This window comes from Onychomys torridus, chromosome 23 (genome assembly GCF_903995425.1).
Source record: "Onychomys torridus chromosome 23, mOncTor1.1, whole genome shotgun sequence".
NCBI lineage: Eukaryota > Metazoa > Chordata > Mammalia > Rodentia > Cricetidae > Onychomys > Onychomys torridus.
In genome coordinates, this window is record NC_050465.1 from 27324560 (window position 1) to 27348506 (window position 23947).

A 23947-nucleotide genomic window follows, 5' to 3' on the forward strand; every position below is an offset into this window, starting at 1 on the left:
TGCCTGCAGTCTTGGAAAAGGGGAGCCTTCCTGCAGAGTCTGCTGAATGGCAGGAAACTAGGGCCAAGTTGGTCAGGTCTTTCTGGGATGGCTGGTGCCCAGGGGTGTGACCTAGAGGCAGATGCCTCTGTGACTATAACCCCAGGCACTCACCTCTGGTCCAGATGGGAGTTCTGGGGCAGGATGGAAGCTGGGGCCTGGTTTCTAAGTCTCTGCAAGTGGCTTGGGTATCAGGCTGATGGGTGTGGGGGCAGGGATTGGAGGCTGTAGTGTCCACCAGAGGGTCTTGGAGGGGGCAAACCTTCCCAGTGGGGATGGGGGTTCCTGCCCTATAGCCAGAACCTGGGGACAAGTTGGGCAGGTCTTCCCCAGAATGGCTGGTGCCAGGGCTGGGACCTAGGTGTGGGCCTCTTTGGGTGTGACCCCAGGCACTCATTTCTTATCTGTGTATTTTTAATATCCTTGTATATACTTGTGAGGTGATACTACTGACAACATTTGAGATTCTCTCTTATATTTTGAGTTCAGATTTACAGCATTCATTTCCTTACCATCAAATCTATAGCTTTACTGCATGTACAGATACTTATATTTTCCTTTTGTGATGTTTCATTCCTTCCATTCCATTAACATCATAAGGAGTTCAGTCTATATTTCTTAGTTTATATAGCTTACTCAATAATGCCTTCAATCTATTCCTTTTCAGTGTCATAAATCAACAGTTAGTGACTTAACTAGCATATTGCCAGTTAAGGCAAGAGATGTGTATTTTAGCTTTTAATAAATTAAGTGAAAAAATTACTTTGAGATTTGTAAATTCAAATATGCATGATTATTTTAATGTATGAAGTACATCTCAATTCTTTGGCAATATTTCTATTTACTAGTGTGGGGAAATATTTTGTCCTTTTATAGACAGGAAAGTTGAAGGGTTAAGTGATTTTTCTCAGTTAAATGTTTAAAAATTGGCAGAGGTAGAAGTTCAACTCAAGTCATTTTAATCAAAGCAATAAATCAGATCCTGTAAAAAGGCTAATGAGCTTGATTAATTTCTTGTTTTTTCTTATTTATTTCTGTTTAAATTTAGAAACACAAAACAGTATTTTATAGGAAATACTTTATGACATTGCATAAAGGCATTATTTCTATAACTTAGGGAAATATTCTTGATGAAGAGGAAAAAAACAGCAGAAAATGAGAAGAGTGGAAATATTGGGTAATACTTTGGAGCATCACATGGTGAATAAATTAGTTTAGGTAAAAGATCATGATCATTTATAGTTAAGGGCCAAGCATGTAAGTATGAATAAAGGTAGACTTGAGGACAAGGTAGATGAAAGGTTTTGAAGTCTAATCAATCAGATTAGATTTTTTTTAACTAGATGCTGAATTAAACTTTTATTACATGAGTTTTCTGTGTAAATGCTCTTTATCTGGGACCAATACAGGTCATTATCCATTTGATGGAATCAGAGGCAATGCCTTTTAAAGAAATTGTGTTGACTTATGATCTACTTTAACAAAACAAAAACCATTACTTATCTCTTTGATAAGAGAGGAAACACATATGAAATAGATTGCCTTGATGTCCCAGTCTTTTTGTCTTTTATTCCTGGATCTCACAATGAATATAATAAATATTTCTTGTTGACTTTCTACTAAGTGATAAATAAAGGAACATGGTCATCAGTTTGCTTGAAGAAGGGCTTTATTTTTTACCTTCTGCCTAATGATTTGCAATGTCCTTAAGTTGCAAGGACAGAGGAAAGCTGCAAGTAAAAGAATACATCTAACGTAGGCTACCTAGTACAAATAAATAAATAGATAGATAGATAGATAGGTAGATAGATAGATAGATAGATAGATAGATAGATAGATAGATAAACTTTAAAAACTCTTTATACCAGCTGGGTGGCAGTGGTGCATGCCTTTAATCCCAGCACTCAGGAGGCAGAACCAGGCGGATCTCTGTGAGTTTGAGGCCAGCCTGGTCAACAGAGCAAGATCCAGGACAGGCACCAAAACTACACAGAGAAACCCTGTCTCGAAAAACAAAGGAAAGAAAGAAAGAAAGAAAGAAAGAAAGAAAGAAAGAAAGAAAGAAAGAAAAAAGTCTCTATACCAAATAAACCTCTCCTTATGCTGAAGATCATATATGTGATAGTCTAATGTCTAGGTATAAGGGACCCAAAATGCTGTGAATTAATGCTATCCTTTTTTCCCAGAAATTGTATTACTCTGTGTGTGTATGCATGAGCATGGTACATGTGTTATAAATCAGAGTACAACTCACAGGAATTTAGGTTCTCCTACAATATTTAGGTTACAGGGATTGAATTCAGGTGGTCACATATGACAATAAGTGGTTTATGCATTGAGCCATCTCTCTAACTCAGTGCTTTTGTTTTAAAATTAAATTCAATTTTGTTCTTGATATCTCAAGCTCTTGTCTCCTTAGATTCCAATTTTAAAAAAAATGAAATTTAATTTCTCTAATCTCAGTGTTTCTTAAATTGTACCATTAAAATGTATGTATGTATCTAGGCTGATATGAAATAGAAATGATTAGCAAAAATGAAAGTATAGTATATTAATTCCTAGTGGTAGTTCTATTTTAACATTACTGAAATTTTAAAAATTAGTTTTTAAATTTATATATGTATATATCTATACATATATATATATACCATATATATGTACATATATATGTGCATTTATTTTGTCTGTGAGTGTATATGTGCACCATGTGCATATCTGGTGCCCTCAGAGTTCACAAGAGGGCATTGGAACCCCTGGATCTAGAGATTAAGATGTTTGTAAAGTACCACATGTGTTGTTGGAACTGAACATGGGTCTTCTGATAAAGCAATGAGTACTCTTAACTTCTGAGCCATCTCTCCAGCTACCATGACCGGAAAAAAAAATAATAAAACCAAAAAAAACCAAAAAACAAAAAACAAAAAAAAACAAAAAACAAAAAACACAAAAGTAAATCTCTGATAACATGCCATGCTACAAATACTAAATCAGCTATTAAATGCAGCACCCATTCTTGGGCATATATGTGTTTCCCTTGAGTTTGAAATTACATTTTGTTAGGTCAAGACATTCATGATAACTATGACTCTGTGCTAACTGCTGCTACATGTGTTTCCATTTTGCAGTCTAGTTCATTGTGCGCACAATCTCAAGGTCTCTTACCATTGTTGACTTGAGGGAATAAACCCAGGCTTAAAACAGTAACCTCTTGTGAGCTGTTTTGCTGAATTTCTTTTCCTTGTCCTTCATATCTCAATTTTCTCTCCACTTACCACATAATAAATGATAAGAAGAATAAAAGAGAAAACTACTGATTATTTACCTGGTTCATTATTTGATGGTTTTGTACCCCCTTCAGCTTACCTTCATGTACTGATGGCCTCCATCCATTCATTGTATCACAATCTGTGTCTGATAGATGTGCTAGCCTGGGTGCTTGTGACACAATCAAGCTAATGCACATTTGCTTATGCTGGTCTTGCATAAGATACCTTAATACATCAAAACAATATGCAATATGTATGTGACAGTTACAATCCATGCTTCATGGTCATAAACTGTGAAACATAAAATCCTCTGTGCTTGACAGACTGGGGTTGACATCTAGATAGGCTGACTCCAATTCCCACAGTTAACTATCAGAATGTACCTCCTGTGAGCCACAGACTAACAGTATGACTGTCAAGGTATTTATTTCCTTTCCAATGCATAGATGACAGCAAGTAATAAATCAGGACTTTCCCAAGTGATGAGTAGTAACTTTAATGACAGTTGCTGTAGAAGTAATAACAACCTAGAATCAGCTACGTTAGTGAAAACCTAAGAAATAAGACCAGTTATGATCTGTTTTAAAATTATTCAATCATGCAGATTTGTTAAGTATAGTATGCTAATATGTGGGTACACAGAATGTATCATTACCAAATCAGGGTGACTAACATTTCTATCTCCTTAAAATTGCAATTGGTATAATGGTCCATATTTAAAAGGTATAGTTACATTTCAATATATGTTTATGTAATATGTGCTGATCAAATCAGGGTAATTAGCGTTTCTGTCTCCTCATCATTAGTTTGTATCTGAAGCCAACACTATAATTAATAAAAGAATAAATGTCCCCACTATTTGCATCACTAGGACTCAATGCTTCTCTCTGTGTAGCTGGTGCCCTTCATCTAACCTCCCATTCTTACACCTCCCTACTACTTTCCCTCTCTGCAGTAACAGTTACCATGTATTCTGAATTTTTAAAATTTGTCTTTCTCCTTTTATTGAAAATAGTTTTTCTTACATAATATATCCTGACTACTGCCTCCCCCTCCCAGTTCTTCCTCCAGCTCCTCTCTAATCCAGATCTACTCCCTTTCTGTCCCTCATTAGAAAACAGGCAGGCTTCTAAGGGATGTTAATAAAATGAAATAAAATAAATTACAATTAAACAAAACTTAATACATTGGGATAGGACAAACAATAGAAGGAAAAGAGCTCAAGAAAAAGCATATAAAGCAGATATAGAATCAGAGACTGACTCTTTCCCTTAAAAAAACACTAAACTGTGAGCCATAATATATACACAAAGGACTTGCAGGGTAAAAAAGAGAGAAAAATATGAATAAAGTAAAATTAAAAATTAGATAAAATTTAAAATAGAAAATTAAAAAGCCCTGACATGATGTTATAAGACAAGTAAACTCCTTCAATGATGCAGTTTATTTTGTTTTGTGTTGGCTATGTACTGCTGAGCAGACAGCCTATGAGTATTTTGCTTCCCTGAATTTTCATTTGCAAATGGTTATCAATTGAAGGTTGCATTTTGGTTAGTGTGGGGGCATGCATTTATTTCTCCATTTAGTTCTAGGACTCCATCTGTTATAGACACATGCAGACCTTGAGCATGCTGCCGTAGTCTCTTTGAGTTCACACGTGCATTGATACTGTTGATTTATAGGGTCTTGTTCTTCTGGTGTCCTCCATCCTCTCTGGCTTTTACACTCTATCTCTCTCCTCTTTTTTTGAGTTCCCTGAGTGCTGGGGAAAAGGGAGTTGATGGAGACATTACATTTAGGGCTGAGTATTTCAAGCTGAGTATTCCAAGTATTCTTACTCTCTACAAAATGTTTGTTCCCATCTGCTACAAGAATAAGCTTCTCTGATAATGACTGAGTAAGACATTGATCTATGAGACTAGCAAAATGGTATTAGTAGTCATTTTATTGCTTCAATTTTTTAGTATAACAGTAGTATTTGGTTTCATCTTAGGTCCTTTGTTTATCTAGTCTCAAGTTCTTGAGCACCCAAGCAGCATCAGGTGTGGTGCGTTCCATCTTATGGAGTGGACCTTAAATTAGATATTGGTTGGTTACTCCCACAGGCACTAGCATGTCTAGCTGGCAAGACACCACTGTAAATAAAGAGTTTGTGATAATTATGGGCTAGTATTTATATTTCTCCTCTAATAACATGCAGAGTACCTTCCTATACCAAAGGTGCTAACATGGGGATGAAGGCTCTGTGTAGGCACCAGCTTCACCTCCCCATGTTAGATGAGTTGCATAGGTGTTGTTTTAGCAATGGGGTCTTTCCTTCAGTTTGTATAGAGCAACCTAGAGTGTTGGCAATGGTCTGTGATATTTTTGGGGTTCCCATGGGACACCTGGACCAACAATTCAATTAGATGTAATCTAATCCAGGCACTGGATTCTTTTGTGAAAAGCAAAAGATTTGGTACTCAAATCTATTTACTTGCCAATAAATTTTTCATTTTACTTGTTTCATTTTCTTTTTCAGAACCTTCATTTGGTTCTTTTCCTGTGTATATCTTTGGATTGATATTTTCTGCATGGCATTCTTTGTTTCTACAGTTTCTTTTAATACAACCCACAGTTGGATTTCTTCTGTTCCTTGAATACATTTTTAAAGGTTGATTGAAAGTCCTTAGTAAGCCCAATGTGTATGCTTCTTTTAGGCCACTTTCCTTTCAATCCTTGTGGGCAATGCTTTGTTGCTTCTCTGCATGCTTCATAATCTCCTGTGGAAAATTAGGCAGGCAGTTCAGAATGGTTCTATGATAATCCTGGAAATTAGGTTCATCATCCTTAGTGTTTGTTTTGGTTGCTTGCTGTATGGAGTTGTTTATTTGCTTAATGATTTTTGTAAATCTTTTTTGAAGATATTATAAGTGTTGTGTGACCCAAAGTCATAACAATTTTAGCTTATGGAAGATAATATTCTGGCAGAAATGTCCTGGATTTGAGCTTCCTCAAAAAGGGAAGGAATGGAGGCTTCTACTGGTATTTGCAGAATAGCTTTGTGCAACGCTTCAGAATTTCACCCATCTGCCAGCCCCACTCAGCAAACTTATCAGCCACAGGTCAAACTTTTGAGTCTTCTTAGCTTTTTTATTGAATAGATGTCCTGCTCTGGAACACAAGTATGCTTTGGTAAATTCTCCTTTGTAGGCAAAATCATTCCAGTGCCCTGTTAATCGAAGTATTCCCATTGTTTTGGGTATATCCCATTTGCCTGAACTGGTGTTGGTTTTGTTATCATCTCAGGTATCAGCAAATGAATCATTTTACTTTCATTGCTTTAATGCAGCCACCTCTCCATAACCACTATTCCGCTCTGAAAAAAATTTCCAAGTGCAAAACAACAGTGTTAGGTAGGCGACTTGCACTGATTTGTCAGCAAGCCCCCAGAGAAGCCAAAGCTGGGAGTCAGCCCTACTCACCACAGAGCCAGGGAGAAAACTCCACTCCGGGAATACAACCCCTGTCTTTAAGACCACCATTGAACCTGAGTGGGCACGGGAAAGTGTCAAAATGAAGCAAAGCTTTCTTGAGAAATTTCATTTGTCCTTCTGAATTAGAATTTTCTTGGTTGCTACAAAACCATTTTTTTTTAGACAAAATCAATTTTGAAAATTTCTGCCTTTCTTTTTTTTAGACTTATCTACACAATTTTCATTGACACTCTACCTCATGCCTTTAAGGTCCTTGAATTCAGACTTTTCAGGAGCAAATGTGCCCTGATGATCAAATCTAGATGCTGAAACCACTATATATTTCTCTGATTTCTTATCACTGTTGGAACATCATTGACCCTGATGTAGATTCTCAAGAAAATACTGATTGCTCACACCTCTATTTTTCCTTTCACATTAAACATAATATTAATAAGAAACGTTATTAGGGCCATTGTCCCTTAATTTTGGACAGTGTATTTTATTTAAAGGTATTGGCCTGAATTTTTAAATAATTCTTCTACATTAAGAGTTAGTAAAATTTCTGTTATTGTATTATTTGCCTCCTACAATCTGATAAAAATATTTTTAAAATTAGAACAAAAATATTCTCCACACATTTTTAAAAGACAATACTCTTGTTTTTATTGAACTAAAGACTATAATGCTGCATTGATTGAGATTGCACCAATATGAAATTTGAAAATAAGTTCTCTACAGAAAGCATATTTGTCCCAAAATAATTTCAGAAAAATGTTTGTATGCTTTGCATTTTTAATGCGGGTTGAAAATGTAGCTCAGTTTTGGAGGGCTTAACTAGAATGCGTAGCTTTAAACACTAGCATTCAAAAGTACATTAAAATAAAATTTGATTTTTCCCTATATCAAAGCATTTCAGAATTATATTTACAACTTCTACTGTCTGCACCTTTCTATTCATGCAAAGGCACAAAGGCTGGTGTCTATTCAAATGCTGTTAATCATATTTCATTTACACTGTGTTACTAAGAGTAGAATAGAAAAAGTATAATCTATAATTATATATTATTGTCCCAGAGACTGATCGTAGGGTCTAGCACGTGCTACATAAACACTGAATCATTCCAACCCCTAAAACATTCCTTTAAGATAAAAAGTCTTTTCTAAAAATATATTCATTCAAATTAGTTATAATTGATGGCTTTATGGAGGTTTTGAAGCAAATCATAGAATATAAATTTAGTCTGGGATATACAGGGTGTATTTCATAAACAATCATATGAACTGACAGCTACTCAACTCCCTAACTCAAAGCTTTATGGAGGGTAAGCTACATGCCTTTATATCCTGGTTTTCCATGGATGTGTATTTGAAGGCTGCTTTTGCTGTTTTTTTTTTTTTTTCAAGATACCTCATAAATCTACACAAGATATTCTTGTTTCCAAATGTCATAGAAAAATATACATGGCATTTAGAGATGCACAACAAAACAAGGTTAATTCTTCCACAGGATCTCTTGCTTCAGTACAAAGAGCATCATCATGCAGAATGAGATTACTCTTAGAGCTTTGCTGATGAAGTGTTTGAAGTTGTGCATGGTGGGAAATGATAGGAATGAATGACAAATCCTTACTCTGTTTTCCCTATTAACAGCACCATCAGCAATCTATGCATCACTACATTTGCCCTTCTCTCTTGTTCTTTTATCTCACTACAAAGAATGGATGAGACAGAAAGGAAACAATTTGTACAGGCCTTAATTAGAAAAGCATGAGATTTCATGACAGAATGAAGAGGGTTTTCAACTGAAACGACTTTCTGTTGTTAATTGGTTTGTGTCCAAGATGACTTTCTCTACCTGTCTTCCCCAAAGCTTCTCAAAGTCAGCTCTGCTAATTTGTAATCCTCTATACTTTGTTGCCACAAATATTGTAAAATTTTTTATCTTACATAAATAAGGACTAATATACTTAAAAATTGCATATTAAAGAATGCCTAGTGTGTATATTTTGATTATGAAAAATAGTTAATAATATGCCTCAGAACCTTGAAAACTCCTTGTGGTGATTTGAATGAGAATAGCACCTGTATTCTCATATATTGGAATGCTTGTTCCACACTTGGAGGGTCAGGTTGGGAAGGATTAGGAGGTGTGGCCATAGTGGAGGAGGTGTGTCACTAGGGGCAGATTTTGAGGTTAGATCTTTCTGCTTCATGCTTGTGGATAAGATGAAAGTTTTCAGCTACTGCTACAAACAACATGCCTGCTTGTTTGTAGCCATGCTTCCTTCCTACCATGATGGCCATGGACTCACCGTCTAAAAACTGTAAGCCCCATTAGATGATTTATTTTCTAACTCTAACTTGGTCATGATGCTTTGTCACAGCAGTAGAAACGCAACGAAGATACTCCCTCTTGCTCATTCTCCCTCCTGTGCTCCCAGGATTCCTTCCCACCTCCTTACTCCAGAGTAGTTTTCAGGGGGAATATTGTCAACTGTTTATTTCTGTAGCTCTAGTCCTCACAATGTCAGACTCTTATTCATTGCTAAGTGATAGCTAATTAATTTGATAGAAATACTTGGTCCTCATGGGTGGAATTCAGCAGGGTTCCCAAGTGTGACTTTCTACCACACAAAAAAGACATTCAATGTAGATTATTTGAAACAGTTGAATGGTCATAATCTAATTAGGGAACTTAGAAGTGCTTGAAAAGATGACTACTGGTTTTGCTTAATAGATCCTAATAAAATTATCATATGGTTAACTCAGCCATTTTACTACAGTATTAGTATATTATTATATCATGAAAAAATTATCTTACAGGAAATATCTCAACAACATATGTTTAATTTAGTGTTATCAATATCTGTAAAATAAAATTATCGAACAGTGAATATGTGTATTTTAATATATATTTGATAAGAAGAAAAAGTACTTTAAGAAACAGTATATCAGGCTAAGCAGTGGTGGCACACACCTTTAATCCCAGTACTTGGGAAGCAGAGGCAGGCAGATATCTGTGAGTTTGAGGATAGCCTGGTTGGTCTACAGAGCAAATTCCAGGACAGGCTTCAAACCTACACAGGGAAACTCTATCTTGAAAAACCACAAAGGAAAAAAGAGAGAAAGAAAGGAAAGAAAGAAAGAGAAAGAGGAAGAAAGAGAGAGAGAGAGAGAGAGAAGAAAGAAAGAAAGAAAGAAAGAAAGAAAGAAAGAAAGAAAGAAAGAAAGAAAGGAAACAGTATAGACAAGAAGTAAAATAAAGAGTGTATTAAATATTGAGACAGGACCTATGGTTATTGCTTGGTTTTATGTGAAACCAGTTGCTGTCTAGTAGATTCTACTACACAGTAAGTATTTGCTTTTCAACTGTACAAAAACCTACAAGTCGTCTTACAACTTCATCTAGTCTGAGGCCTTTAATAAAGACTCAAGAAGAGTGTCTTGGTTAAACCTTTCTTCCCTGTAACCACAAATAATTTGCTACAGTTTCTTCCCAGTTATCATAAAATGGCTTTGCTCTTTCCATTTGGCTTCATTGTTTACTCACGTGCAGCAAGAGTGCCCATTACAGCCATGTCCTCCAGTTTGCTCTATAACTACCCCAAAAGGCTAGAGGACCCAGTGCTACCTGTAGTTCTTCCTCAGAGTTGGTGACTTTCTAGCATCCTCTGTCATCTCCTCTTCTTTCTTAAGGTCACAGAGTCGATTTGATACTTCTCAGTAGTCTTTGCCTACAGTATCTGCAAATTTAAGGAATTTCCTTCTTCTTCAGGCTCTCAAAATTCTCTGCTGTTCTTGGATGACTAAGAAACATCTCTTGTTGCCGTTTATGAGACCAGAATTGTATAAAACAGATATAAAATGTCTTTTCTTGAAAGAGATTTTATAATTGGTTCCCCATATGAAACTAATCCCTTTTTATTACTATGAATTTGCCATGAATTTTGAATGAGAATCACTTTTTAGTGTAGCTTTCTGGATATGACTTTGGCTCTACAATTTGTCCAGTTATATCCTGGTTAAAAGGAGAACAGATTCTTACACTAACTATTCAAATAATACATGAAAATTAAGATAACTGAATGAAGGTGTTTGTTCTTAAAAAGAGAATTAATAAAAGTCATTGAGAATTAGGTACCATTAAATTAATTGATTTTAATTTTATAAAGCCTCAAATATAATAGTGGAAAAGTTATTTGTAATAATTAACCATTACAAGACATGGTACTAGGTACCAATAACCACAATGACATTTTTTTGTGCTTCATTTATTTGGTCTAAGAGTGGTTCAAGCATGTTGACCTTGATTGGCACCCAAGAAGCCTTTTATAGGAAGGAATTCTTTAGATTATCTGGTATAATCTTTTCCAGTTAGTCCTAGGCTGCTTAATTTTGCTGAGATCAAGAAATTCAGTCTTAGGCAACATCAGAGGAAAACAGAAAGTTGTTTGCGAACAGTGATGAATGGTGTCAGTTCACTCACACAACAGAAAAATCAGAATGGAATCCTTAAAATTCCCTTGGGGACAGAGGGCATTTCTTTTGGTTAGCAGTTGTCCTTAAACTAAAGCCAGGGAAGCAAAGTCACAAATATTTACATTGACTCAGTTTTATTGGGAGCTAGATTTAAATTACAATGGGGTTAGCCTTCTTTATATCTGGGGATGCCTGGGGATTTGTGAGGGCTTGTTTTTACTGTGTTTTTATTACTTAGCTAAGATAAGAACAGTGAAATTGATGATACATACTTGAAAGTGACTGAATAGAATTATGATTCTCAATGGTTTATTATTATGTATATCTATTGAAGTGGAATATAAAGACAGAAGATGAGAAGGGAAAGAATCCCTGTCCTTTCCCCAGGAGCTGGTTTGCATTTGCTGCTGAGTGAGAGTCAAGAACACTCAACATAACATTAATACACACACACACACACACACACACACACACACACACACATATATATATAAATTTATATAAAATTTATAAATATATATATATAAACACACACACACACACACACACACATATATATATATATATATATATATATATATATATATAATTTTCTCTCATTTATTATATCCTGACCATAGTTTCTCTTCCCTCTGCTTCTTAGTCCCTCTCCCAACCTCTGCTCTCCCTCAGTCCCCCAGACCCACTCCTCCATTTTCCTAAAAAAAGAGCAGGCTTCCCAGGGAAATCCGCCAAAATGGCCAAACAAGTTACAATAAGACTAGGTATTAAACCGTCATATCAAGGATGGATGAAGCTACCCTGTAGGAGAAAAAGGGTTCTAAACACAGATAAAAGAGTCAGAGACACCCCCACTCTCACTGTTGGGATTCCTGCAACAACACCAAGCTATGCAGTCATAAGGTATATGCAGAGGACCTACCTCAGACCCATACAGGGTCTGTGTCTATAAGCGCCTATGAGCTCTGTTTAGTTGATTCTGTGGGCTTTGTTCTTGTGGTATCCTTTACCACTCTGGCTCCCACAATCCTTCCTTCCCTTCCTCTGTGGAGTTCCCCTGGCTCCACCTAGTGTTTGGCTGTGGGTCTCTGCATCTACTCCCATTAAATTGTTGGATGACAACCTTTATGATGATAATTGGGCTAGTCATTGATTTGTGGTATAGTAGAATATCATTAGAAATCATTTCATTGACTTTTTTTCCCCAGTTGTATTTGGTTCTATCCTGGGTTTCTGAGCTGTCCTGCCTCTGGTTCCTGGCAATCCAGGCCATGTCAGGTATGTGCTCCATCTTGTGACATGGGCCTCAAGTTGGACCAGTCATTGGTTGGTCACTCCTACAAGTTCTGCATCACCATTATCCCAGCATCTTGCAGTCAGGACAGGTTTTAGATTGAGACTTGCTGCTGGGTTGATGCTCCAGTCCCACTGCTAGGAGCCTTGCCTGCTTATAGAAAATGGCCAATACAGGTTCCTTATTCCCTATTACTAAGAAATTTTGATAGGGTCACTCTCATAGAATCCAGGGAGTTTCCCAATTCCACTTATCTCTCCCAGTACTCTATCCTTCCATCCCTCCTCTACCACTCTCAGCTCTGCAACCTGATCTCTCCTGTTCCATCAGCATCCACCCTCAGTCCACCCACTGAATCGATTCTTTTTCTCCTTACCAGGGAGATCCATGCATTCCTACTTTGAGCCCTCCTTGTTACTTAGCCTCTTTGGGTCTGTGGATTGCAGCTTGATTTTCCTTTACTTAACAGTTAATGTCTACTTATAAGTGAGTACATACCATATTTGTCTTTCTGGGTTTGGGTCACTTTACTCAGGATGATCTTTTCTAGTTCCATCCATTTACCTGCAAATTTCATGATAGTATTTTTTTTTTAACATCTGAGTAATACTCCATTGTGTAAATGCACCACATTTTGTTTGCCCATTTTTCAATTGAGGGACATCTAGGTTGTTTCTGACTATTTTGAATAAGGGTAAGATGAACATGACTGAGCAAGAAGTGTCCTTGTGGTAGGATGGAGCATTCTTTGGGTATGTGCCCAAGAGTGGTATAACTTGGTGTTGAGATAGATCGGTTCCCAATTTTCTGAGAAACCACCATATTGTCATTTGTGTTTTTGATCTTAGTCATTATGACAAGTATGAGATGGAATTTCAAAGTAGTCTTGATTTGCATTTACCTGATGGCTAAGGAAGTTGAACATTTCTTTAAGTGTTTCTCAGCCATCTGAGAGTCCTCTGTTAAGAATTCTCTGTTTAGGCTATTAAAACAATGCTGATATGAACTTAGCTGAGCAAATGCCCTTGTGGTATGATTGAGCATTCCTTGGGTATATGCCCAAGAGTGCTACAGCTGGGTCTTGGAGGAGATGGACTAAACACCCTAACAGTCATCTTAGAACTCTCATCCAATAACTGATGGAAGTGGATGCAGAGATCCTCAGCCAGGCCCCAGGTGGAGCTCCAGGTGTCCAACTGTTGAGAAAGAGGAGGGACTGCAAGAGTGTGAATTGTTGAATCCAAGATTGCAAAAAGCACAGGGACAAATAGCCAATCGAATGGAAGCACATGAATTATGAACCAACGGCTGTGGAGCTCCCAGCTAGATCAGGCCCTCTGGAGAAGTGAGACAATTGAATAGCTTGACCTGTTTGGGAGGCACCCAGTCTGTGGGACCAGGACCTGTCCTTAGTGCATGAGCTGGCTGTTTGGAACCTTGGGCTTACACAGGGACACTTTGCTCAGCCTGGAAGGAGGGGACAGGACCTGCCTGCACTTACTGAATCCACCAGGTTTAAATGAATCCCCAGGGGTGTCTTGGTCCTGGAGGACATGGGAATGGAGGGGAGGAGCTGGGGGGAAAGTAGGGGTGGGGGTGGGAGTGGGGAGGACAGGGGAACCCATGAAATAAAAAAATAAAATTTTATATATATATATATATAATTCTCTTTTTAGATCTGCATCCTATTTTTTAATTGGATTATTTCGCTTGTTGATGTCTAGTTTCTTGAATTCCTTATGTATCTTGGATATTTGCCCTTTGTCAGATGTAGAGTTGGTGAAAATCTTTTCCCATTCTGTAGGCTACTGTTTTGTCCTAGTGGTGGTGTCCTTTACCTTACAGAAGCTTCTCAGTTTCCTGAGGCCCCATTTATTAAATGTTGTTCTTAGTGCCTGTGCTATTAGTGTTTTGTTCAGGAAGTTGTCTCCTATGTCAATGAGTTCAAGGCTATTCCCCACTTTCTCTTCTATTATATTCAGTGTATCTGGTTTTATGTTGAGGTCTTAATCCACTTGGACTTGGGGTTTGTACAGGGTGATAGACATGGATCAATTTATATTGTTTTATTTGATGACATCCAGTTAGACTAGTACTGTGTATTGAAGATTCTTTCTTTTTTCCTTTGTGTATTTCTATATTCTTTAGCAAAAATAGGTACATAGATTTATGTCTTGGTCTTTAGTTTGATTCCATTGATCCATATGTCTGTTTTATGTCAATAGCATGTGGATTTTATTACTATAACTATATAGTAGAGCTTGAAATCAGGGATGGCTATAGCTCTAGAGGTTCTTTTATTATACAGGATTGTTTTAACTATTCTGGGTATTTTGTTTTTCTTTATAAAGTTGAGTATTGTCCTTTAAAGGTCTATAAAGAATTGTGTTGGAATTTTGATGGGAATTGCGTGAATCTGTAAATTGCTTTTGGTAGGATAACCATTTTTTACCGTTAATCCTTCTGATATATGAGCATGGGAGATCTTTCCATCTTCTGATTTCTTTTTCAACTTCCTTCTTCAAAGACTTGAAGTTTTGTCATACAAGCCTTTCACCTAATTAACTATTAAAAGCAAAGATTCCTACAAAAATAGTGAGATCCATTTCCTAAACAAAGCTGTTCAAAGCAACAAACTATTTTACCAGGAGCCAGAACATCCATGTCCTCCAGTTTACTGTATTAACATTCTACTATCATCCACAAAAACCAAATAATCTATATAAATGAAAAACAATTTTATTTACATAAAAATTCTTTGATACTAAAAAAACATACTCATATATTTTAATCAATTTTAATTTTTAAATTTTAATTATTTTTAATATTTGAAGACTGTACATTAAATTTTTTGATCACTGTAACTTATACACTCATAAACTTTCTATGTGTGTGTGTGCATGGTTTGTATGAATGTGTGTGAGTGAGAATGTGTGTGTATATGTATGTTGTGATGCATGTGTATGTATGTATGTATGTATGTATGTGTGTGTGCATGTGTGTTGTGGTATATATGCGTATATGTATACACACAAAACAACAACAATAAACAATTGTACTGATCGTATACAGGCCTCCTCTCATTATTTCCTGAAAACCAAAGTTTAACAAATGGTGGTGTAGCACTTCCATTATATTAAGTAAGTAATCTAGAGATACAGGAGGAAGTTTAAATTTATATGAAAGTCCCTTTATGTAAGAGACTTAACTTTTCTTGGATTTGAGTAAATTCAAGAGTCCTGGAACCAATCCTCCATTGATTCTGTAGGACTGCGGATGCTTCCTGTATGTCCAGTTACTCTAGAAACATTTCCAAATACAAGAACTATAGAATATAATACGTTTAGTGCATTTAGTATTGTATCAAAGCAATCTCTCCAAAAGCTAATGTCTCTTATTGGGAGCTATTACAATGGTATTGATTAACTAATTAATAGCTAATTATTAAATATGAAACATGCTTGACCCACCAAATTATTTCCCATATCTTTCCTTTAAAAAGTTAAATATAATGGTTTTCCAAGTGCATTTTATGAGGAGCTAACAGCAGTGGACAGTGGCTGGGAGATGGGGAATCACTGTCTTAGGGGTTGTGGAACATGGGTAAGTTACCCAGGCTCTATGTGATGGTCTCACAGCCATGCCGATGTGGAAGCACTGAATGGAGTTTAAAAAGACATGAAGTTGGGAGGTTTATTGTGGAAGGCAGATCTGGGGAGGATTGGGTAATATTATATTTCATTGTATAGATCTATAAAATTCTCAAAAATAAAACAAAAAGGTGAAATGGTAGTTTTAAGTGTAAAAGACCTACTGCATTGATTGTGGTTTGTTTTTAACTTCTAAGAGTAATCTTCAGAACTCCAGAGAATTAGCAAATGAAACTTGATTAAAATGGGATCAATACTGTCTACTTATTTAATAAATGCTACAAAAATACCTCAAAATGAAACAGAAGTCAATTATTCCAGGGCAAGGTGTTCTATTTTACATCAAGAAACTTTGAAAAGCAACTGAACGTTAAGAGTCAGTGCAAAGAAAAGAAGTTATTCCGGTGACACCATCTTTGTTATCTGTGCTGACAGTAAAGATATGAGCAAGTCATGCGGATCTCCTAAGTTTTGAAGCTATTGCATTATTCTATGTGCCATTGCATTTAAATACACTATTTTAAAGAGAAAAAATTTAATTTCTGAAAAAAAAATTTAGCAGTAAAACTTACAGAAGTTCTTTCTCCCAGTTTTTAAAGAATACATCACCCAACACTGAGCTCATCAAACTGAGTAAATGTCAAAAGTGTCACCTATTTCCTAGTTTCTCTTTTGATTTAGATATTACAAGCTAAAGCAACTTAATTTCCTTCCTCTGTATCTTGTAAAAATTTAACAGCACCCAGGCTTCATAATTCACTGTGATCTTGCATGTTCTAGGACAAACCAATACTTTAAGACAAATCTATTCTACAATTCTCCAAGGAACAAACTCATCTGAAAACCCGGGACATCTCAGGTTAAAATGTTCTGTCAGTATTTCTCTTGCTCTCAAATACCTACATTAATTAGTGTTTTTAAAGATAAGTAAGTAATATTTCACCTGGGAAAAAGGCATTTACAAAGGAGGAAAGCTTTTTAGATAAAAATGTCAGTAGCCTAGGAAAATAATTTTCTAGAAGAAAATGTAAAACATTCTAGTATATGTTCTTGAATTAGTATGAAAAATGAGTATATTTGTTACTGTGTTCCGAAGTTCTACCTATGTGCAATGAAAAAAGATAGTAAGTTTAAATTTATTAGGTCTAGACATTAGTGTGCGTGTCTTTGTCAAGACAGTGATGGGAATGATGTATGTAGACAATGACTCATAGTACAGTTGCTATTATTCAAAGATTTTAAGGCATCTGAAAGGCAAATAATGTAAAAGTCTTTAAAATCAACCCTGTGAAATAAATGTGTTATGCATTAGACTTCATGATTTATCTGGTTCCTTCCAGATCTTATTCTGTGACTTATTTGTCTTGAAATTTGCTAAGGAATGCCAATCCTGACTTGGGTTTTCCTCATGCTTACAATCTCATTGCTATTCAAACAGGCAGCAATACCTCTTGAGTGCACTGGCCATCCAGCCTAGGCAAATGTATGAATTTCAGGCCCCAGTGAGAGATTCTGCCTCAGATATCAAGGTGGTGGTACTTAAGGAATTTCACCTGATGTTGACTTCTATCCTGGATTCCTGAGCCTTTACACATGCACATGTGTGACTGCATATACACGTGCACCTTCATGGACACTTTCCCACCATATACATATACACCTTACAACACAAAAATTCTTTTTGACCAATTAATGTAAAATGCAAGACAGAAAATGTCAGGTTGTAACTAGAGCTTAAGTGTATGTTTGCTAAGAGTCTTCTAAGAACAAATAACCAAACATTTTAATTAAAATGTGGATGCTTGTATTTACAGAGGATTGCATAATACTTAACCCACATTGAAAAACAATGCTTTAAAATCCATATTAGGAAAGAGCAAAAAAAAAGTCCTTACTAGAATATTTTCATATTATATTGAAAAGAGATACACTTAGAAATTATCTTTAAAAGAGGCTAAATTTTGTCAAACTAAAAATATTTAAACTTTATACACATTATCATCAGTCATACTTTGTCTGAAATGGTTTTAGATATAAATAACTATGGTAGAAATATATAGAAGCTTTTTTGTTAGTTCTAATTTAACTTCTGCTGAGGATGTAGTAGAAATGGACTGTGGGTTCATTACTGTGCAAGCCTTAGACAAACACTAATAAGCCACTCTGTGACTATAAACACAGATACTTTATGGCTCCACTCATTTATTCTACAAAGGCCAAATCTCTAACAGGACGTGAATAAATTAATGTAATCTCCTTTTATGCTGTCCATATCCGTGACACATGAAGAGCTATCTCTGAGTTTTCCCTTGCTCATTATTGTACTGATTTCCTCTTAAGCTTTCACAGTTTTTTGCTCTATTTTTCTCCTGACAGGAAGCAGCTGAGTCTAGAGTCTTGTGGTTTATGAAGGAGAGGAGTTGTGTTTGTTAATTCTCTCTGAGTCTTGAAGCACATTTGAATTCACAGAGATTGAGGAAACATCCACGGAGCCTGTGAGGGTCTGCACCAAGTCCTCTGTGTATATATTGTGGCTTCCAGTTTAGTGTTTTTATGGGATTCCTGAGTGTGCAAATGAGTGGGTCTCTGTTTCTTGTGCCTTTTCCCATAGTTTATTCCTTCTGTCTGTTTGTTTTTTCCAATTCCAATGTGTTCATTTTTCTTTTATCTTATTATATTATTTTATTTTATTATTGTCCCTTAGATGCCCATTTGTTTTCTAATGACAGAGAGGGAGTGGATCCCGATGAAAGGCAAGGTGAGGAGGAACTGGGAGGAGCAGACGGAGGGGAAACTCTAATCAGGATATATTATTTGAGGAAAAGAATCTACTTCCTTGTTTTGTTTTGTTTTTATTTTGGTATTTGTTTGTTTGTTTGCTTTGTGTTTTTCCACTTTATTGACATTAGGTTATTTTATCACACAATATATCCTGATAACAGTTTCTTCTCCCTCTGCTCCTCCTGGTTCTTTCCCACTTCCTTCCCCTCTGAATCTGTTCCCTTTCTGTCTCTTATTAGATAAGAACAGGCAATGGGACTGGAGTGACAGTTCAGCAGTTAAGAGAGTCAGCGGTTAAGAGCCCTGACCACTCTTCCAAAGGGCCTGGGTTCAATTTTCAGCCCCCACACGGCACTTCACAACTGGCTGTAACTCCAGTTCTACAAGGACCTAGCATTCTCACATAGACATACATGCAGGCAAAATCCCAGTATATATATATATGTATATGTATATGTATAGGTAGATAGATGATAGATAAATAGATAGATAGATAGATAGATAGATGATAGATAGAAAGAAAGAAAGATAGATAGAAAGATAGAAAAAAGAAATAACGATAGATAGATAGATAGATAGATAGAAAGAAAGATAGACCTTTAAAAAAAGAAAAAGTGCAGGCTTCTAAGAGATAACTATAGAACATAACAAGGTAAACTATAATAAGATAAAACAAAACCCATCACATTGAAGTTAACAAGGCAAGTCAACAAATAGGGGGAAAAGACAAAAACTAAGAGACAGCACAAGAATCCAAAGACCCACTTGTTCACACATCAGGAGTCCCATAAAAACAGCGAACTGAAAGCTACACTATACGTGCAGGGGACCGGGTACAGACCCATGCTGGCCTGTGCTTGCCGCTTCGGTCTCTGTCGGTCCATACAAGCTTTGTTCAGTTGATTTAGAGGGCCTTGTTATGGTGTCTTCTACCTCCTTGGGCTTTTAAACTCTTTCAGCCTCCTCTTCCAGGGGGTTTCCTGAGGGCAAGGGTGGCACAAAGCTTGTGGAGTAACCAACCAATGTCTGGTTTGACTTAAGGCCCACTCCACTAGATAGAATCCAGACCTGACACTGTTTGGGTGACCAAGAGCCAGAGACTAGCTAGCCCAGAGACCTAGGGTAAAACCAATACTACTGATCTTTTGGGGGAAAAAGTAGTGATAAAATGATTACTAGTGGTATTCTGCTATACTCATAGATCAATACCTTGTTCAGCCATCATCAAAGAAGCTTCTTCCTGTAGTAGATGTGAAAAAATACAGAGACCCACAGCCAGACATTACACACACACACACACACACACACAGAGAGAGAGAGAGAGAGAGAGAGAGAGAGAGAGAGAGAGAGAGAGAGAGAAGAGAAGAGAAGAGAGATGGGGAGAGGGAGAGGGAGAGTTCTGCTTTTCCTGATCCTTTCTTTTGGACTTAATAATACAAATAGGGAACTGTATTTCTCTGTTTCATCTAAAGAAAGTGTCTGCACCCTTTGTTCATAAAAGCCACATGAGAAAGACAGCCAGTATATCTGGTTGTGATTTTCCTAAGCACTAGATCGTAAGCGCAAAAAACAGCAAATAGCAGTCATCTTAAATTTTGAACCACCAGGAGAAATCATAATTTAGTGATTTTGTGAGTTACCACATTTCACCATTAGAATTTGTAGATGGCCTATGTAACATGTTGAGCATCCTTTCAGTATATGCCCAAGAGTGTTCTAGCTGGGTCTTGAGATAGTTTGATTCCCAATTCTCTGAGAAACTGTCATATTGATTTCCAAAGTGGCTGTACAAGTTTCACTCCCAGCAGCAATGGAGGAGTGTTATCTTTGCTCCATATCCTCTCCAGCATAAACTGTCATTTGTGTTTTTGATCTTAGCCAGTCTGACAGGTGTAAAATGGAATCTCAGAGTCATTTTGATTTGCAGTTCCCTGATGGCTAAAGATGTTGAATATTTCTTTAAATGTTTCTCTGCTGTATGAAATTCCTTTGTTGGAAATTTTCTGTTTAGGTCTGTACCCCATTTTTAATTGGATTATTTAGTTTTTTTGTTTTGTTTTGTTTTGTTTTGTTTTTGTTTTTGTTTTTTTTTTTTTTGATGTCTGGTTTCTTGAATTCTTTAAGTATTTTGTAGTTCAGCCCTCAGGTGGATGTAGGGCTGGTGAAGATCTTTTCCCATTTGTGTAGGCTGCTGGTTTGCCCTATTGACAGTGTCTTTGCTTTACAGAAGTTTTTCAGTTTCATGAGGTCTCATTTATTAACTATTGATCTTAGTGTCTGTGCTACTAGTGTTCTGTTCATAATGTTGTATTGTAGGATCCATGATCCACAGATTCAAGAATATTACAAGAAAACCCACAGAAATAACCAACATGACTCATAGGAACTTACAGAGTTTGAACCAACAACTAGGGAGCCTACATGGGACTGACCTAGACTGTGTCATTAAATTTTAGAAGGTTCAGCATTTTGTATATATGTTAAGCAATATATATGAAGATATGAAAAGTTCACAGTTCAAAGTTCCCTTTAGTCTCCTCTGGGCAGCATACGCCCAATTTTAAAGGACACAGAGGAAGGAGAAAATAGATATATGTTAAAGAGCATGCTATATAAATAAAATTAAGTGAGAAAAATATTTCATGCAAAAGATAAATTGAAGAGGATAAAATATAAAACAATTAGAATTTATTAGCTGAATTTGTTCCTGGAAAATTGGCAGCATTACAGAAGGCAATGAAAGAGTATTTGGAGATAATGTTTGAGTTTAAAACTCACAGACAAAACCAATATTTATTTCATAAATGTGCACTTGACAGAAAAACTACTACAATTTAAATGAGTTACATAAGCATAATACCTCAAACAAGAGTAGAAATATATATACAGTAAAACAAAATTAAGTTTAAACTAGTATCAATGAAATAAAATCTATACCAATGTAAAACATTTTAAACAAGTTGTTGTTCTTTAAAAGTAGGTTCATTAATCTACCCTTTTATCTTATCATATCTAAACTATCCCCTTTTCTTCTTTAGAAAGAGATTGCATTTATAACTAACCTGTTTTAAATAAAATATTGGTTTTTCTCTGTCCCACACCAGAGGGCTCTTCTGATTTGGGATACAAGAATCTCTTAACCTTTTCTTTTAGCAATATGTTTGAGTTTAGAGAAGGAGTAAGCCAATTCCATCTCCAAGGCCAGCTTGGTATATTGAGGAATTTGGGCGTAGCTTCTCTTACTACTTCCTGCTAGAGGGGGGCACTGTATCTTATGGGGACACAAAGAGAATTTTAGGATTATGGAGTAGTCCATGAGGGTGTATCATCTGAGCTAGTTGCCTTGAGACAGTTCTGGATGTTGGATCATCTGGGCCATGGTGTCATTGGAGACTTTTCCAGGGGTCTTGGTTGGCAGCATTACAGAAGGCAACGAAAGAGCATTTGGAGATAATGTTTGAGTTTAATACTCACACATAAAAATATATTTTATTTCATAAATGTGCATTTGACAGAAAAACAATTATCTTTTCTCCATTGATTTGAATATTTACTTCTACTAAACTTTTGTTTCTGTTACCTATTAATAGAAATTGAGAGAGAAATTGAGAAATATCTATTTTTTACAGGTAGATATTTTAGCACACCAAAAGTAGTAAAATAAAATATTCTGCAGATATCAAAGCACATTTGTATTTCATTTTCTCCATGCTTACAGGAGGAGTCTATAATTATAATTTAATTATCTTTAAATCTTCATAGTGCTACTTAGAGTCTTTTGTAGGCTAAGCAAATGATGACTATGGTGAACAATGACTGGAGATGTGTCTATGAAAGAGATACTCACATGGAAGTTACAAAAGCAAGACAGAAATTCTGAATTGCAGAGATGAAACAAATTATTTTGACCTCAAGTCTTTGATTAGTCTAAGAATATATCTGTGTATGCCCTTCTCAGAAAGGTCTTCCTTGTTATCATTTGAATATTATTAGGAAATCCATAATCCACTGTGTGAAGACAAAAGCTAATTAAAAATTACATCCAAGGCTTATGATATTCTAAATTCCTCCCCAGCTCCTTCTTTATCTATATGAAATATCAGGTCTATAATATTATGCCTCTTTAACAAAAGTCCTCTAAATGATTTGTGTTATAGAAATATTCATAGGTCAAAAATGATAATGAATTGAAAGTGATAGTTTTGAAATTAAAAGATCATATAAATAGAAGAAGTACCATTCATTTATACAATAATGATTTTAAAGTTACAGTTAAGAAGTATTCAATTTTAAGGTCTGCATAAAAATCTTGCAGTTTTCTAACATTATTTCTACCACTAGATGAATTCTATCATGACTCCTAGAAGCACAGCATTTTGCTCAAAAATAGTAGTGACCTGACAAATGTTTTCACGTAAGAAATTCATGCAAATTTTAGGTCCTAGAGTTATATTTGCATAAAAGCACTTACAATTCATATAGAAATACAAAACTTGATATATGCCTGTATCTTCAAGTAACATAGTTTTTTCCTTGTAGATTACAGAGGAAAAAACCAATCTAGGCACAATCACAGATGTTTTACATACCCAGTACTCAGGGCTGAGGAAGAAGCATCATTACTTCTAGACCAACCTACCCTACATAGTGAGACCTTTTCTCATGAAAACAGGAAATAAAGAAAAAGTAGGTAACCAAAAATGTAGCATGGAACTTTGTTCCTAATGTTGTTGTAACAATTTGTAGTTTCCCTTTGTTGAAATATCTACTGATCAGTTGTCAAGTTTACATCTCAGGCAATTACCAACATACTACAGATATATAATGTTCTCTCTCAAAGTTTGATACACTGCCATCTTGTGATCATTTGAAGAGAGTTCAAGTCTTTGAAGAGCTCATATGGCAATTAAAAGCTAAAGACCATCTTTACTTAAACATCAGAGAGGAAGCTAACACATGCTCATTTATCTTGATGAAAAT